The sequence below is a fragment of the Ahaetulla prasina genome, chromosome 15 (genome assembly GCF_028640845.1).
Source record: "Ahaetulla prasina isolate Xishuangbanna chromosome 15, ASM2864084v1, whole genome shotgun sequence".
Classification (NCBI taxonomy): Eukaryota; Metazoa; Chordata; class Lepidosauria; order Squamata; family Colubridae; genus Ahaetulla; species Ahaetulla prasina.
This window is the reverse complement of record NC_080553.1, coordinates 798616-817517: the sequence shown is the minus strand read 5'-3', so window position 1 is coordinate 817517 and position 18902 is coordinate 798616. Positions and strand designations below refer to the sequence as shown.

General features: G+C 37.9%; 1 long non-coding RNA gene across 1 annotated transcript; it reads left to right on the top strand.

Moving 5' to 3' along the window:
• Positions 1-1385: 1385 nt before the first annotated feature.
• Positions 1386-18888, top strand: LOC131185877 (uncharacterized). Its single transcript, XR_009152239.1, has 3 exons — positions 1386-2737; positions 3537-3988; positions 17792-18888. It is a non-coding gene; the product is annotated as an uncharacterized LOC131185877 (long non-coding RNA).
• The last annotated feature ends 14 nt before the right edge of the window (positions 18889-18902 follow it).

Here is an 18902-nt window from a genome sequence, read left to right as displayed (position 1 = left end):
AGGAAAAATCATTATATGAAAGTTCCAGTTTGGATATCAACAATGGAAGCTATAATTTACCTTTACCTTATTGGACATAAACAAAGTAGTAAGGTACTTGGAACTATTAGATGAATTTGGAAATTTAAAATTAGAACAGGATTTAAAAAACCAGGAGATATGGTGGCCATACCTGCAAATTAAAACAAAATATAAAAAAGACCGGGAACAATACGGTATCTATAGAGAACAATTGGAACTTGGTAAGGTACTATTAGGAATGGGAAAGAATGATTACCAAAACATACAATTTTTTGTTAATATTTAAAATGGAAGAAGAAACTGTGAAAGAGACAATGATTAGTTGGGCGAGAAACTTTGGACACAGTATTCAATTAGATCAATGGGATAAATTATGGGAGAGAAACTACAAACTAACAATGTCAACTGCATATTCCTGCCTGGGCAGGGGGTTGGACTATAAGGCCTCCAAGGTCCCTTCCAACTCTTGTTGTTCTTCTTGTTGTTGTTGTTTTTATTATTATTATTATATAAGGAGAATCTTTACAAAATGTTTTATTGATGGCATTTGCCACCAGTGAGATTGACCAAGATATTCTTGAACAGAATGTTGGAGATGCGGTCATAAACAAGGAACGTTCTACCACATGTGGTGGACCTGCCCTAAGATTAGAAAATACTGGTGTAAAATAAGAAAATGGCTGGAAGAGATAACTGAACAGAGGATATAGATGAAGCTGGAGCTATTCGTTTTGGGCATTTTTGAGGGGAAAATGGAGAAAAAATTACAATATATAACATTACATATATTAACCACAAGTAAAATTGTCCTAGCACAAAACTGGAAACAAGCAGATATTCCTCCAGACCTAATTATAATAAAAAAAATATGACTGTGCAGAAATGCATAGACTGTCTATGGAAATGAAGGAGAGGGGAGAAACCGAATACTATCAAATTTGGAACAGATGGTATTCTTGGCTTGAGAGTAAACATAAAACCTAAGGAATAATTTGTTAAATATAATATGTAGAAGGTAAAACTGTTGAAGAAACATAGGATATGAAACTGAATTGTGAATAGATGTTACTATAATTTAAATAAGGATGTAATTTAAGATAGAGATATATAGAATTAGAATCTGTATAAATATATTTGTTATTATAGAGATACCAATATGGAAAAGCTGTAATTAGTGTTAAATTTTTCCTTTTTTTTTCTTTTTGTTGTGTTTTTTGTATCGTGTATTGTATTTTGTGTTTTATGTGTTGGAAATATATATATATATATATATGTAGGTCTTTGGTTGTTCGGGTTTTCTCCCGTGTAAAATTGGAAATGTCTATATAAGGCATTGATTTGACATCCTTTTGTTAATAATGGCCACTCCATTTTTCCTTTTCTGCAGGAGACTATCCGATGCTCCTCTGAAAGGATACCATTAGTCCCTTTCAGTTAATGGATTCTCAGAATTACAAAACCGGATTTATTTTGGTCCTGGTTCATTACCTGACATTACCTGTTCCAATGGCTGACTTTCCAGCATGAGCCCCTCCCCCCCCTTTTAAACCCCTGGTACATCAGTAGCTGAAAGTCATTTCATTTTCATTCAGAGCCATCTGGAGGAGCAGCTGCCCTCTGCAGTCGCTCTTTGGACCTCCCTGGTGGCTGACTGCACTCTCTCTGAGCTGGAGGGACAAGATTTCGAGAGTCAGGCTGACATCGTCCTGGTTGGATTTTGTTTTTGGAAAACTTTGTTGTTGTTGTTGTTGTTAGTTGCGAAGTCGTGTCTGACCCATCGCGACCCCATGGACAACGTTCCTCCAGGTCTTCCTGTCTCTACCATCTCTGGAGTCCATTTAAGCTCACGCTGACTGCTTCAGTGACTCTGTCCAGCCATTTTGGTCCTTTATCATGCCCATCTTTACATGAAATGTTCCCTTCATAGCTCCAATTTTCTTGAAGAGATCTCTGGTCCTCTCTATTCTATTGTTTTCTTCTATTTCTTTGCACTGTTCATTTAAGAATGCATTCTTATCTCTTCTAGCTATTCTCTGGAATTCTGCATTCAACTGGGTGTGTCTTTCTCTTTCTCCCTTGCCTTTCGCTTCCCTTCTTTCCTCAGCTATTTGCAAAGCTTCCTCAGACAGCCATTTTGCTTTCTTGCATTTCTTTTTCTTTGGAATGGTTTTAGTTGCTACCTCTTGTACAATGTTGTGAACCTCCGTCCATAGTTCTTCAGGCACTCTGTCTATCAGATCTAATTCCTTAAATCTATTTTTCACCTCTACTGTATATTCATCAGGGATATGATTTAGTTCATACCTGAGTGGCCTGGTGTTTTTCCCTACTTTCTTCAATTTAAGCCTAAATTTTGCAATGAGAAGCTCATGATCTAAGCCACAGTCAGCTCCTGGTCTAGTTTTTACTGACTGTATAGAGCTTCTCCATCTTTGGCTGCAGAGCACATAGTCAATCTGATTTCTGTGTTGAACATCTGGTGATGTCCATGTGTAGGGTTGTTGGAAAAGAGTGTTTGCTATGACTAACGTATTCTCTTGACAGAATTCGATCAGCCTGTGCCCTGCTTCATTTTGTACTCCAAGTCCAAACTTGCCTGTTATTCCGGTTATCTTTTGGCTTCCTACTTTAGCATTCCAATCCCCCATGATGATAAGGACATCATTTTTTGGTGTTAATTCTATCAAGGTTGACTCAGCCTTCCATCCTTTATAAGGTAGGTAAAATAAGGACCCAGATTGTTGGGGGCAATAAGTTGACTTTGTATATAATATACAAATCGATGAAGACTATTTCCTTCTCCAGTGAATCATGGTTTGTCAGAACTCTCTGGTATGACCTGTCCATCTCGGGTGGCCATGTACGGCATAGCTCATAGCTTTATTGAGCTATGCAAGCCCCTTCACCACGACAAGGCAGTCATCCATTACGGGGTTTGGAAAACTAAAACCTGGTTATCATTTCCTTCTCTAGTAAATCTTATTTGGTCTGTCCCCTCTTTTATGGCCTACCCTGTGACCTGCCTAATGGTGATAATAATAATCCCACAAATTTCTACCTCTATAAACCCCTATATATCTGCATATATATCTACATCTACTTCTAAATCAAGGAGGCAAACACTCCTTCCTGCCTCCTATTTGTCTCACAACAGCTTTGTGAAGTGGGTTGGGCTAAGAGAGAGTGACCCACCCAGTTATGCTAATATAATAATAGATAAAATAATAATGATACAATAACATTTCGCCGCGAACTGAAAACATATTTGTTTGTTCGCGTGGGGCTTTTTTAAATTGTCTAGATTTTAAATTTAAATGTTATTTAAGTTTTAAATTGGGTTTTTTTAGATTTTTTATATATTTTAATCTATCGACCAAACTGTATAATAAGTTTTTTAATTTATTTTTAATTGTACATTGTTTATTTTTATCTTGGTTGTACACCGCCCTGAGTCCTTCGGGAGAAGGGCGGTCTAGAAATCTAATAAAATAAATAATAAATAAATAACATTGCAGGAATTGCTGACTGGCAAAAAGCTACACTGGAGAATTTGGAGCAAAGAACAATAAAGCTAATGACTATTCACTATGCATTGCATCCTTGTGGTGATATGGACCGGTTATACCTGCCCTGCAGAAATGGAGGTAGAAGAGAGAGGCATGGCCAGCGTCACGATGGGACAACACGAACCCCGGGAACTCCTGGAAGAGTGCTGAAATTCCTGCATTTTGGGGGTTCTCAATGGACCATTGCTGTCCTGGAGGGACAGCGAAGAAAGAAGGCATTGGCCGGGCGCGAACAGGGAAGTTGCGAATTCCCTGCAGCACCGGCACCCAGCCTTCGAACCCATGACAGGAAAGGCAGCCATTAGAGCTGCCAAAGTCGGGACGGCCACACAAGAAGATAGAGCAGGAGGCGAGATCAGAACAGAGTATGGTTACTGGGTGAGCGATTGGCCAACTCACAGGTAAGAAGAAAAAAACTTTTAAAGCTTAAAAATTTTCCAGCTTGAAGTTAGTGTCAGGCTGCCTCTGATTATATCTTGAAAAGAATACACCTTGACTTCATTTGCAAATAAAGAAAAGTACTTTTACTAGGTACATCTTGATTGCAGTAGTATAAAGGTGAATCTGAGACAAAATATGGCTAACAATCTATATCCCCCCTATTTCTCCCTCCTCTTCCCCAAGAGGTCATCAGGTCTGGTCCAATGCCAGCTCCTTCTCGGGGCCCCGTGGTAATCTTCTTCCGCAGGTCTCTGGCTGTCAATCATATCAGGAATGCAATGTCCGTTAGAGTTCGCGCTCAAACATTCCTGTTGAATTCAAAACATTAATCTCCCCTCCCCCTTTAATTATGTCAGACCGACACTCTTAAAGGGCCCTCTCTACTTGAATCCAAGAGCTATTTACATTAGAAATAAAACCCCATGCTATCTAACAACTGAATATAAGGAGTACAAAAAGATGTGAAGATTGGAGTGGAGGCTGACATTTAGCAGCTAATTGGCATGCGGAAACTTAAAATGAGAGGAAACAGTAAAGGGGATCTATAAGACAAAAGCCCTAAAAGAAACAACATTCCATCTGGATTTAAAATTGGTTTTGGAAGAAAATATAAATATTAAAAGGAGAAGAAGACTGAGAGAAAGCTTCTTTTGCTAACAAAAGGATTTAATATAGGAAGAAAAAGAAACTGCTTTTGTGGATTAACGAGTGACATTTTGTTGCTAGGAGTTGTGGATTGGAGAGAATCATTGCTGGAGAAGAAAAAAACAACATTGCATTGTTTAGGTTACTAAGAGGAAAAAGAACACTGAAGGAATACTTGTTTGAACAGTTGTGGTTCAAAGAACTGGAAAGATCAAGATTGGAATTTGGACGACCTGGGGGGGGAAACATTTGAACTGGCTTGCATTTGGAAATAGAAAAAAAAAAGTGGGGGGGGAGAGAGACAATATTTTGGACTTGAATTTGGACTATACATAAGATAAATAAATCTAAAAAGTTTTTCTCCTCATATCAAAAACATGGAGAATTGGGAGGAATTATGGGAGATGCTTCAAATGGTGTGAGAGTCCTTTAATGGGAACAAACAAGCAGAACTGTGGCTTAAAAATAAAAAAAGAAATTATGAAGAAATTATGAGGAAACAAGAAGAACGAAAATATAATGTTGAAAAAGAAACAAGTGAGGATAACACAATGATTATATTGGGATTGATAGTGAAAGAATGAAAATGGAGAGGGGGAAAGATATTTTAAAAAAGAAAGGGAAAAAAGAAAAGAAAAGATTGAGGGGGAAAATTAAAAGAGTGAAAAAAATAGATGATTACACTGAGATTAGCAATGACAGAACAAAGAGAAGACGAAGAAATAGAGAAAAATTGAGGGGGGAAATTAAAAGAGTAAAAGTCAGAGAAAGGAGGTGGAAAAGGGTATGCAAGAAAGGGAGAAAGAAAAAGATAAAAGAACGGGAGAAAGGGAGAAAAATATTAAGAGATGGCATTTGGGAGAGACTGAAAGAAAATGGTTAAAAGAAGGAGAAAAATGAATAGTAGAAAAGAAATTAAAATAGTGGCAGAAACTTTTTTTTTTGAATAATGGAAATTAGAAGAAATATATATTCATGTCAGGAAATTTCTCCTTAGTTCTAAGTTGCTTCTTTCTTTGATCAGTTTCCACCCATTGCTTCTTGTTCTACCCTCAGGTGCTTTGGAGAACAGCCCGACTCCCCCTTCTTTGTGGCAGCCCCTGAGATATTGGAACACAGCTATCATGTCTCCCCTAGTCCTTCTTTTTATTAAACTAGGCATACCCAGTTCCTGCAACCGCTCTTCATATGTTTTAGCCTCCAGTCCCCTAATCATCTTTGTTGCTCTTTTTTGCACTCTTTTTTACATCACGGCGACCAAAACTGAATGCAGTATTCCAAGTGTGGCCTTACCAAGGCATTATAAAGTGGCACTAACACTTCACGTGATCTTGATTCTATCCCTCTGTTTATGCAGCCCAGAACTGTGTTGGCTTTTTTAGCAGCTTTTTTAGCAGCTGCTGCACACTGCTGGCTCATATCTAAACCATATCTAAATGGTTGTCCACTAGGACTCCAAGATCCCTCTCACAGGTACTACTATTGAGCAAGGTACCACATATATGGTACCTGTGCATTTTGTGTGTTCAATAGAATAGAAGATTTAGAATGGGAGAATCTCATAAAGTATCAGGATCTGAAAATCAAAATTGAAAGCTTATGATGTAAATCAGTTGTGGTGCCCTACCAAAAAGCCTTGGATGACACTTATAAAATCTGTGCATTGACAAAATTTCCATCAGTCAGTTGCAAAAGGCCACACTGCTTGGATCCGCACATGTACTACACTGATTACATCACAACATACTACATTCTTGGGCAGAACTCGATGCAAATGGAGGCCAAGACCAGCCAAAGAACTGTGACAGCTCTAAGCTGCCCCAGTAACAAAATGGTCTTCTCCTTGGCCTGGGGGATAAATTAAGGCCAGCAATTCATGGGTGACTGTGGATGGAGGTTGAGCCAGCTTTCAAACTGCCTGAGTGGTAGCTCAACTGGGCAATTTCTGAAGGAAGATCGGCTATATGATTCTGACTTCCCCATTCACTTTGCTTGTCAGAAGGTCACAAGACGGATCACTTGACCATGGGACACTGCAACCGTTAAAAATATTAGTCAGTTGCCAAGCATCCAAATTTTGATCACATGACCCTGGGTGAAACAGTCGTCTGAAAAGTGCTCATAAGTCACTTTTTTCAATGCTGTTATAACTTCAAATGGTCTCTTCCCAAAATCCCAAAAGCTTCAACCAAAAACTATCTACCATTGACTTCACCCCATTCCTAAGAGGTCTGTAAGGGGCGTGTATAAGAGCACAAATGTGCCTATCGTTCCTGTCCTATTGTTTCCTTTCATTATATCCAATTAATATAGTTATTACATACTCATATGCTTATATATTGTATAATTATTTCATGCTTATGCTTATATATACTGTGTGACAAAATAAATAAATAAATAAATAAACAAATAAATAAATAAATAAATGGTTGCAAGTTGAGTGCTACCTGTATAAGGAAAGAAGGGAAATCGCTGTCCTGCTTTCATGATTCAGCTTATACCAATTAGTAGAGTTCCACTAATTTTTGTGGCATCTTGAGGACCTGGCTGAACTCAAGGGGGAGGAAAGAAAATTGTCAGCTGGCCAATTCTGGACATAGACTTCACGGTCTTCCAGCAATGTCCAAACATAAACCAACTAAGAAATGGGTGAAGTGGAGGAGGGGGCTCATGCAGGGCATCAAGAATGGTTCTGCATCTCTATCAGTCAACCCACCCTGACTGTGAACTGGTCAATGGTGGACTGAGGATGCTTTCTGTCACTTGAGATGTAAGGGGAAACTGCTAGTGCCTTTGTCAATTGCACCCCTTTTCCAGATATTCCAGATCAATTCATGCTGCAGCAAGTGGTCCCAGGGGGCAGTGCTGGAAATATCCTGTGACAGATGCAAGAGGGACCTGGAGTTGGCAAAATGGCTCCCTCCCACTGGGAAGGAACCAGGAAGCCCCCCTTGTCATCAGAAGCAGCCTGTAATGCTCTCATAGGGGACCAGGAACATTTCTTTCTCCTAATATAAATCAGCAAGACAGACAGAATGGCTGGTTTTGGGAAAGACACATTTTAGTAACCAATTTAGCAGTCCATTTAATGCCAGAAAGGCATGTTATGAAATTCCAGTCAAAGGAAATCCAGGCAGATGTCTCCAGGGAAATCAGGGGACTGGCTTCCCTTGGCTGGCAAAGAGCAGATAGTGACCAGTGACAGAAATGGAGAAGGTTCTGCCCACAGCAGCCTCCACAGCAGGGATGAAGTCTACGTACTTTCCTTACTGGTTCAGAAGTGCACGCGCCATGCGTGTCACATGTGTGTGCAGACCTTCTGCGCATGTGCATAAGGTAAAAAACACATTACTTCCTGGTTAAAACCTGGGCAGGTGAGCGGAGCTTTGCTCCACCATCGCTACCAGATTGCCGAACCACCAACTATGATCGCTACTGGATCGTATGATCCGGTCCAAACTGGGATCATTTCATTCCTACTCCACAGACCGACAAGGACTTTGGCAAATGCTGGACTCACTGCATTATTACCAAGATCGTGAGTGATCATTCATGTGCTAAATCTTCTGTTGGAGAAGCCAGAAAACCCAGTTCCAATTCTGTAACCAAGGGATGAATTTAGGCTGCCTGCAGGGTGGACTTGAATGAGGCCAAGGCTACACAGGGACTTACCTTCTAAAAACAGAATGTGAGGATGTTTTTGTGGGGGGTTTAATTTAAGCCCTTGGGTTAGTTTACCAAGTCCATTAATCCTGTGGGTTTCTCCCCTCCCTACTTTTACTAATATAATGGGGGTATTTAAATGTGTGTGTGTCCTGCTTAGGCAAGCTTTTAAAATTGAGTGTGCCATATTACCAAGGCCAAATACCGAAGATACTTTTTCAGAAGTTTACATGGACAGAGAAATGGGAAGATCTTCCAGGCCAAATAGTTTGGGTTTTTTTTTACATTTATATCCCACCCTTCTCCGAAGACTCAGGGCGGCTTACACTATGTCACTAAAAAGTTATCTTTTTAGGAAGGCTTTCCATTATCCCTTGTGATTGAAGTTTGAATGAGTCAACAAGTGAGTATCTTGTGAATCTTCCCAGAATCTGGGGGCTTGTCTTGCTTGCAGAAATTGGGGCAGAGCCTATGAGCTGGAAGGGCAAGCTGATCCTATTCCATTGTGAGGAGGTGCACAACCAAGTAGAAATGGCTGCATGGAGGTCAAACGGGGGCTGGGAGAAGTAAATGAGGACCCAGATTGTTGGGGGGGGCAATAAGTTGACTTCGTAAATATACAAATAGAATGAGACTATTGCCTTACACACTGTAAGCCGCCCTGAGTCTTCGGAGAAGGGCGGGATATAAATGTAAATAAAAATTAAAAAATTAAAAAAAAGAAGATGAGAATAGCTGTGGGGAAAATCTCTGCTCCCCCACCTGAGTGCTTAGTTTTTCAGTTTGTGTTTTGTTTTTAAATAGCAAAGTGAACTAATGTGTGCAAGAAAATAGCTTTTAATTTGTTCAATACCTATTGATGTAGTGCATATTGATAGCCTGTCTCCCTTTAATATGAGTTTTCTTAAGAGGTACTTAGCCCAGGAGATAATTCCCTGAGATCTAATTGAGCCTTTTCATGCTCAGGTCTCTCTAATTGCCTTTGGAGCACCGAGGTATTTACAGGGAGCCAAAGTGAAACAAGGTGTCACTCCTTTGCTTAACAACCATGCAAATATTCTAACATGGGTCCTATTAGAAACGTTCCTGGTGCACTTACCAGGCCACCTTTAACCTGAAATTATATGTGGTTATTTTACTACTGCTTCTTCAGGAAAAACAGCTCCCAAAATAAAAGAATTAGGAATCTAGATCCCATGACAAGACCTATAAAATGTAACCTCAATCCATGCTGGTTTGCTTGTTTATCCAGGATAAACCTCACAGAATATCTGTCAGCCAACAGTCCAATGGCCCAAATGCCAGGCATGAATCAATTCTGTCTTGTTTGTTTTGCTTCCAGGGGTTTTTCCACTCGGAAATTGACTTGAACATTCCATTTTAAAGATGGAAAAAACTCTTAGCATTCCATCTATTCTCCTAAGATACCTTCTACAACATTATGCATCAGACTTTCCTCATATAGGTGCCCACAGTGGTGAATGCAGTGAAAATCTTTTTCAAAATCTACGATTCTATGATTCTCTTGCGTTGTCTTCAAAATCCTGAAGTGCTCTCTGTTTCATTCAGGGGAAGAGTCAGAGAAGCCAGACAGAACTGGCCCCTCAATGGGGAACAAAGCCCAAGTTCTGGAAGAGTGAGTCTGCATCCACTGCTTGGTAGATCTGTAGAAGAGCTCTGCAGGTGCCCAAAGATTGTTGGATGGCCTAGATCGGGTGTCAAACTCATGGCGGCAAGTTGTCATCACTTAACGTATTGCGACTTTTTCCCCCTTCGCTGAACCGGGCATGGGCATGGCCAGCATGGTACACAGCTGGCCTGCGGGCTGGGAGTTTGACACCCCTGGCCTAGATGAGGGGATGGGGAACTCATCAAATCTGCAGATGATACCAAAGCTGTGGGGAATAGCCAACTTCTTAGAAGACAGGCTTGTGATCCAGAAGGCCCTCAACAGACTTGAACCCTGGCTCCTATGCAACAAAATTTCAGCGGTGAGAACAGCAAGGTTTTAAACTTAGGCAAGAAAAGCCAAATGTATAGGTATAGAAGGTATGGTACCTGGCCAAATAGTGATAACTGTGAGAGGGATTTAGGGGTCCTAGTGGGCAGTCTCTTAAGTATGAGCCAGCAGTGTGCTGCAGCTGCCAAAAAACCAACACATTCTTAGATTGCATCAACAGAGTGACAGTATCAAAATTATGTGAAATGATAGTCTCGCTTTGCTCTGGTAGAACCACACTTGGAATATTGCATCCAGTTCTGGTCACAATCCAAAAAATATTCTGAGACCCTAGAATGACTGCAGAAAAGAGCAACAAAGATGTTTAGGGGACTATAGGATAAAAAACACATGATGAATAGAATAGAATAGAATAGAATAGAATAGAATAGAATAGAATAGAATAGAATAGAATAGAATAGAATAGAATTTTTATTGGCCAAGTGTGATTGGACACACAAGGAATTTGTCTTGGTGCATATGCTCTCAGTGTACATAAAAGAAAAGATATGTTCATCAAGGTACAACATTTACAACACAATTGATGATCAATATATCAATATAAATCATAAGGATTGCCAGCAACAAAGTTACAGTCATACAGTCATAAGTGGAAAGAGATTGGTGATGGGAACTATGAGAAGATTAATAGTAGTGCAGATTTAATAAATAGTTTGACAGTGTTGAGGGAATTATTTGTTTAGCAGAGTGATGGCCTTCGGGAAAAAACTGTTCTTTCTTTTTTTTTTTTATTCAAAAAGTTTTACAACATTTTTCCCCCCCTTTCCCCCCCTCCTCCCCCCTCCCTTCGCAACCCCTCCCCCGACTTCCGGAACGAGCACAAGGTATAGTTAAAATAAAACAAGCATATGCTAAAAATTTTCGTCCCAACTTAATTATACCCCTACAATCATCAATTCCTAACTTCCCCAAAGCAATCAAACATAATACATCATAATCATTCAAAACAGTCTGATAACTCTTAGTCTGATATCTACGTTGAATATAGTCAATCCATTTTTCCATTCCTTTAAGTATCTTTCTTGCGTATTGTCTTTCAAAAAGGCTGATATCTTCGCCATCTCAGCCAAATTGGCAACTTTCAATATCCATTCTTGTATTGTTGGTACCTCTTTTTTCTTCCAATATTGTCCTATTAGTAATCTTGCTGCAGTTATTAGATTTAAAATCAATTTAGTCTCAATTACTGTACAATCCGTAATAATTCCCAACAAGAAAAATTGCGGCAGGAACTTTATCTTCTTTTCAGAACATTTTGTAAAATCCACCAAATTTTTATCCAAAAGGCCTTTATGTCCTTACAAGTCCACCAAATGTGAAAATATGTAGCGTCATCACAATTACATCTCCAACATTTTGCTTGCATTTCTGGATACATACACGATAATTTTTTAGGATCTAGATGCCATCTATAAAACATTTTATAAAAAATTTCCTCAAATTCTGTGCCTCGTGAATTTAACATTTCTAACCCAAATTTTTCCCAAGTTTCCAATAATATTGGCTCCTGAAAATTTTGTGCCCACTTTATCATACAGTCCTTTACCAAGTCCCTTTCAGAATCTATTTCAAGTAACACATTATACAATCTTTTTATGTGCTCCTGAGACTGATTTCTAATTTGCTTTACCAAATTTCCCTCGTTCTGCTCTATACCAATTTTCTGATCTCCCTTCCATCTAGCACGTAATTGCTCATATTGAAACCAAGTATAATTTTTCCCTTCCTCTCTTAACACTTGCAGAGATTTTAACTGCAAATTACCTCTTTCAGTAAACAAAAGATCTTTATATGTAATCATTTCCTGATTCTGTTCTATGTTTATATTTTCTACTGTATGTCTAGGACATGCCCATATAGGAACCTTATAATTTAGTTTATAAGAATATTTTTTCCAAACACGCAGAAGGGCATTTCTTAGCACATGATTTTTAAAGGCCTTATCCACTTTTTTATCATAAATTAAATATGCATGCCATCCATATAACAAATCATAACCTTCTATATTCAAAATTCTGTCCTCTGTTAAATTAAACCAATCACTTATTGCAGAGAGAGCAGCTGCTTCATAATATAATTTAAAATTAGGCATTTTTAAACCTCCCCTTTCCCGAGAATCTTGAATTATTTTCATTTTAACCCTAGCTTTTTTACCTTCCCATATAAATTTGTTAATTCCCTTTTGCCATTCCTCAAGATTCTTATCTTTCTTAATTATTGGTATCATCTGAAAGAGGAATAAAAATCTAGGTAAAACATTCATTTTAATAGCAGCAATTCTCCCCAGCAAAGATAATTGCAATTTTTCCAAACAATCAACTCCTTCTGAACTTTTGCCATAAAACCTCATAGTTATTCTTATACAATTTCACATTTGATGACGTAATATAGACCCTAAGTACTTAACCTTCTTTACAATTTCAAATCCTGTTAGTTCCTCTAGTTTTTCTTTCTGTTGTCTGACCATATTTTTATTATCACTTTTGTCTTTTTCTGATTTACCTTAAACCCTGAGACATTCCCATATTGATCAATTATTTCCAACAAAGATTTACTAGAATTTATAGGGTTTGTTAAAGTAATCACCAAATCATCTGCAAAAGCTCTTAACTTATATTCATACTGTCTAACTCTAATTCCTCTATCTCCTTTATTTCTCGTATTTTATCCAATAATGGTTCTAGAGTTAAAATAAACAATAATGGTGATAAAGGACATCCCTGTCTTGTTCCTTTCGCAATCTTAAAAGGTTCTGTTAAGCTACCATTGATTATAATCTGTGCTGTTTGCTCTCCATAAATTGCCCTAATTATTCTTAAAAAACCATCTCCAAATTGCATCTTTTCTATTAATTTAAATAAAAAATCCCAATGCAATCGATCAAAAGCTTTCTCTGCATCGAGAAAATAAATGCTGCTGGAATAAAATTTTTCTTTTCTAAGTACTCCAGTAAATTAACAATCTGCCTAACATTATTCCTCATCTGTCTCCCTTTTATAAATCCAGATTGATCATTATGAATTCTTCGCTGCAGAATCAACATTAATCTATTAGCTATTATTTTAAATCTTATAATCATTATTTAAAAGTGAGATTGGCCTATAATTCCCAGGTTTAGAACAATCCTGTTCCTCTTTTGGTATCAATGAAATAAAAGAGGTTCTCCATGAGGGGGGAATTCCCCCTCCTAGTTGTATCTGATTAAATAATTCCTTAAGTGGACCTAACATCTCATCCTGTAAATTCCTATAATAACTAACTGTAAGCCCATCCGTACCAGGAGTTTTCCCCATTTTTAATTGTTTAATTACCAAAATAATTTCTTCCGAGGTTATAGGCGATTCAATTCATCCGTTTGTTCTAAAGTTAAATTTTTAACCTTATATTCCTTCAAATATTTATCAATATCCCTATTCAATATATTATCTTTAAGATATAAATTTGTATAATATTCTAAAAAAGCTTTTTTAATTTTATCCTGTTGATATCTCTCTTTACCTTTGTATTCTATTTTTTCTATAGTACGTTGTTTTTGTCTTTTCCTTAAAGTGTATGCTAACCACCTACCAGGTCTATTTGCGTTACATAAAGGATTATATTTGGCATATTGTATATTTGTTGCCACCTGATCAGCCATTATCATATTAAATTGATTCTGTAGTAACTTTATTGCATCTTTAAGTTTTTGATCATGTGGATTATGTATTAATAATTGTTGTTTCTTATAAATTTCCTCTTCTAAATACCTACGCTGTCTTTGTTGCTTATTTCTCTGTCTATTATTAAGATATATTAATACACCTCTCATAAAAGCTTTACTGCAGTCCCAAACCATTTCTATCGATGTTTCATTATTCAAATTATAATCAAAAAATTCTTTCATCTGCTTTTTACATTGATTTACATTATCCTGATATCTAAACAAATTTTCATTTAATCTCCAAGTTCTTCTACCCTCTTTTCCATATTGCAATTCCATCCAAACAGGACTATGATCAGACAAACATCTTGGAAATATCTTAGTTTTCTTCACCCTAAAAAGCAAATCATTAGAAATTAAAATAAAATCAATACGTGAGAAGGATTGATGCCTATCAGAGAAAAAAGTATAGTCTCTTTCCTCCAAATTCCGCAGTCTCCATACATCTCTTAACTCAAAATCTTCTATCATATCAAAAAAGGATTTAGGCAGCTTTGCATGTGCAGGTATCTTCTTGGAAGAAATTCTCTTGTCCTTTCGTGTATCTATTACTCCATTCCAATCTCCCAATATAATACACGATTTATAATCCCATAGAATCAACTTATCATATAACATTCTATAAAATTTTTCTTGTTGCTGATTGGGTGCATATATACCAAGCAAGAGAGTCCTTTTGTTTCTATTGTAAGTTCAATAGCAATATATCTTCCATGAATATCTGCCTCTATTAACTTGGCTGGTATATCTTTTCACAAATAAACCACTATGCCATGTTTTTTCTCCAAAGCTGAAGCAACAAAATGTTTACCTAACTTTGAGTTTATTAGGTACTTTTGATCTGATAATTTAATATGCGTTTCTTGTAAGCAAATAACATTTTTAAATTGTTTCAAATAATGAAATATTTTTCTTCTCTTCTGAGCTGAGTTCAAACCATTGACATTCCAAGTCAAGATTTTATTTGCCATTACTGGGCTGCTGAAGCCTTTGGGCAATCAACTGAAGATCGTCCTCCCGTATCTTCGGCCGTGCTCCTCCACCGCTTCTGTAGCAGAGTCCTGAACTTTACTTTGAGTTTGTTGCTCCTTTTCTTTACGCTTAAGGGCTCCCCTCGTCAGTCTTTGTTCTTGTGGTTGTTCCTCTGATGGTAACATCACTGGAATCACCTCAGCTTCCACACCCATTTGAGTCTCTTGAATTCTTTTTCTATTATTTCTATTTCAAATTTCAACACTGTAGAAAGAAAATCTTTGGCCTTAAGCACTGTGTCAATACGATGTCTCCTTCCTTGATGATACACTGTCAAGCCAACTGGAACCTCCCATCTAAATTGAATCTGGTATTTCTTAAGTTCTTGAGTGAAAAATGTAAAGTCCTTTCTATCCCTTAACATCTTGGGAGGAATCTCTTTCAAGACCTTCAACTCCTGTTCCCCTATTTTCAAGTTTTTCTGAAAAGCAACTTGCAAAATTTGATTCCTCACTGTTCTTTTCAAAAAATAAACCACAATGTCTCTAGGAAGTTTCTTTTGCCTAGCAATCCAAGAATTAACTCTATAAATTTTGTCAATTTGATAAGCAACCTCTTGTGGATCAAGTTCAATAAATTCAGCCAGAGCTTCTGATAAATTTTTTTTTTAAATCTTCCCCTTTTTCCTCATTCAAACCTCTAATTCTCAGAGCTCCTTCCATCATTCTATACTGCATCACCACCACTTGATCTTCATTTTTATCCAATTTGATTTGCATTCCCCCCATTCTATTTTCTATTTGTTGATTTGACTGAACAATTTCTTGCACCTCCTCCTCCACTTCCTCCAATCTTTTTGCCAAACCTTGAAAAGCCATCAAAAACTGTTCTTGTGTCTAGTTGTTCTGTTGTGCAGTGCTCTATAGCATCGTTTTGAGGGTAGGAGTAGAAACAGTTTATGTCCTTGATGTGAGGGATCTGTAAATATTTTCACGGCCCTCTTCTTGATTCGTGCAGTATACAGGTCCTCAAGGGAAGGCAGGTTGGTAGCAATTATTTTTTCTGCAGTTCTAATTATCCTCTGAAGTCTGTGTCTGTCTTGTTGGGTTGCAGAACCGAACCAGACAGTTCTAGAGGTGCAAATGACAGACTCAATAATTCCTCTGTAGAACTGAATCAGCAGCTCCTTGGGCAGTTTGAGCTTACTGAGTTGGCGCAGAAAGAACATTCTTTGTTGTCCATTTTTGATGATGTTTTTGATGTTAGCTATCCATTTTAGATCTTGCGATATGATAGAACCTAGATATTTAAAGGTTTCTACTGTTGATACTGTGTTGTCTAGTATTGTGAGAGGTGGAAGTATGGAAGGGTTTCTCCTAAAGTCTACCACCATTTCTACAGTTTTGAGTGTGTTCAGTTCCAGATTGTTTTGGTTGCACCACAAGGCTAGTCGTTCGACCTCTCGTCTATATGCGGATTCGTCATTGTCTTGAATGAGACCAATCACTGTTGTGTCATCTGCGAACTTCAGTAGCTTAACAGATGGATCGTTGGAGAACTGGTTCCTGAATAGTTTCAGGAACTGGGTATGTCTAACAAAGAGAAGAACTAGGGGGTGACATGATAGCTATCTTAAGGAACTTGAGGGGCTCCCACAGAGATGGCCAAAGAAATCAAGTTTGACACCCCTGGCCTAGAAGACCTCCACTATCTCTTCCAATCTTGTCATTCTATGTTCTATATAGCCACTCTGTGAAGGCTGAGTGTTTTGAGAGATGGCACCCCAACTGGGGAATACGCCCCAATACCAGATGGGCTGTCCTCAGCTGAATATGAAGTTGGCTCCTCTAGTGCAGGTTTTGGGGGGATGTTATGCTGTTATTTTGTTACTGCTTACTTTGTTATTTTGCCTTTTTAGTGATTGTGAGATATTTAGGTCTTTCCACTAAAAGGAGCATGTGAAAATTTGCGTAATAAGAATCAGAATAGACTAATTTCCCAAGTTTTGAAGCATGGCTCTTAGCCCTACCTCAGGTTTGATGAATTCAAATTCATCTATATTATGATAGACTTTAATTTTGCTAATTAGATGGCTAACGCCAACAGTAGCTTAGGTTTGGAAAATTGTAATTACTTTTAAGAAACATTACAAAATTTATTTTTAAAACTTACAAAGTAAATTAGGTGAATGTACATTAAATGATACAACCATATCTGTGGGAAGTCATTTCAAGAGTAAGTCATTTCAAGTCAAAAGTAAACATCCCTCAGTTTAAATTCTATTTAATATTTTTTCTTCATTTTTGGACTTTGCCTATTGAAGAACACTTCAACTCAAAATTGAAAAGAAATATAAGACCAGAGAAGCTGCTCTGCCTGGGCAACCAACTTCTTATCCAGATTTTCTATACACTGTATGCACAATTATTAGGCGAGTGAGTATTTTGACTATATAATAATTTTTATGCATATTTTCCACCTCCAAGCCATATAAACTTGCTTAGTAGAAATAAGCAGATCAGATGATGTGTAATACACAAATGGGTATTTGTGTAATGAGTGAGAGTGTGGCCCAAGGAGATCAACCCCCTATATCAAGGTGTGCATAATTATTAGGCAGCTTTTTTTCCTTGGGCAAAATTGGTCAAGAGAGATTTAACTGGCTCTGAAAAGCCAAAAATTGTAGTCTTTCAGAGGGATGCAGCACTCTTGAAATTGCTAAGATATTGAGGGCATGATCAGAGAACCATCTTTTTGTTTCAGATAGTCAACAGGGTCGCAAGAAACACGTTGAGAAAAAAAGGCGCGCCTTAACTGCCAAAGATTTGAGAAGAATCAAACATGAAGCTACCAGGGACCATTATCTTCCAGTGCTGTCATATTCCAGAACTGCAACCTACCTGGAGTGCCCAGAAGTACAAGGTGTTCAGTGCTCAGAGACGTGGCCAAAGTAAGGAAGGCTGAAATCCGACCACCACTGAACATACATTGAAACAGCAAGACTGAGCCAAATAATAACTGAAGACAGATTTTTCAAAGGTTTTATGGATTGATGAGGAGTGACTCTTAACGGACCAGATGGATGAGCCCATGGCTGGATCAGTAATGGCACAGATCTCCACTTTGACTCAGACGCCAGCAAGGTGGAGGTGGAGTAGTGGTATGGGCTGGCATTATTGACGATGAGGTAGTTGGATCTTTTCAGGTTGAAGATGGACTCAAAATCAACTCCCAAACCTACTGCCAGTTTTTAGAAGAGACTTTCTTCAAGCAGTGGTACAGGAAAAAGTCTGCATCTTTCAAGAGAACCAGGACAATGCTCCAACACGTGCATTGACCAGCCAGGCCTTAAAGATGAAAGAATGATGACATGGCTTCACCTGACCTAGGCCCTATTGAGAACTTGCGGGCCCTTCTTAAACGGGAGATTTACGGTGAAGAAAATACAGTTCACCTCCCTGAATGGTGTCTGGCAGGCGGCGGTTGCTGCTGCACAAACAGTTGATCAAGAAACTGACAGACTCCATGAACTTAAAGCTCATGACTGTTATTGAAAAGAAGGGTGGCTATATTGGTCACTTTAAAAAAAAATTTCAGAAATATTTGTACATTTTGTTATTCTCACTTTAACAAATGCGAATAAATGAGATGGGCAAATTTTAATTTTTAATTTAGTTGCATAAACACTAATAGTTGCCCAATAATTGGGCATACATAGATATTCTCTTAAGAAAGCCAAAACCTCAGTTTTACTTTCTTAAATATTCAGGTTTGAGGTTTATTAATATTTTGAATTGACCGAGAGCACTACAGTTGTTCAATAATGAAATTAATCTCCCAAAATAGAGCTTGCCTAATAATTGTGAACACAGTG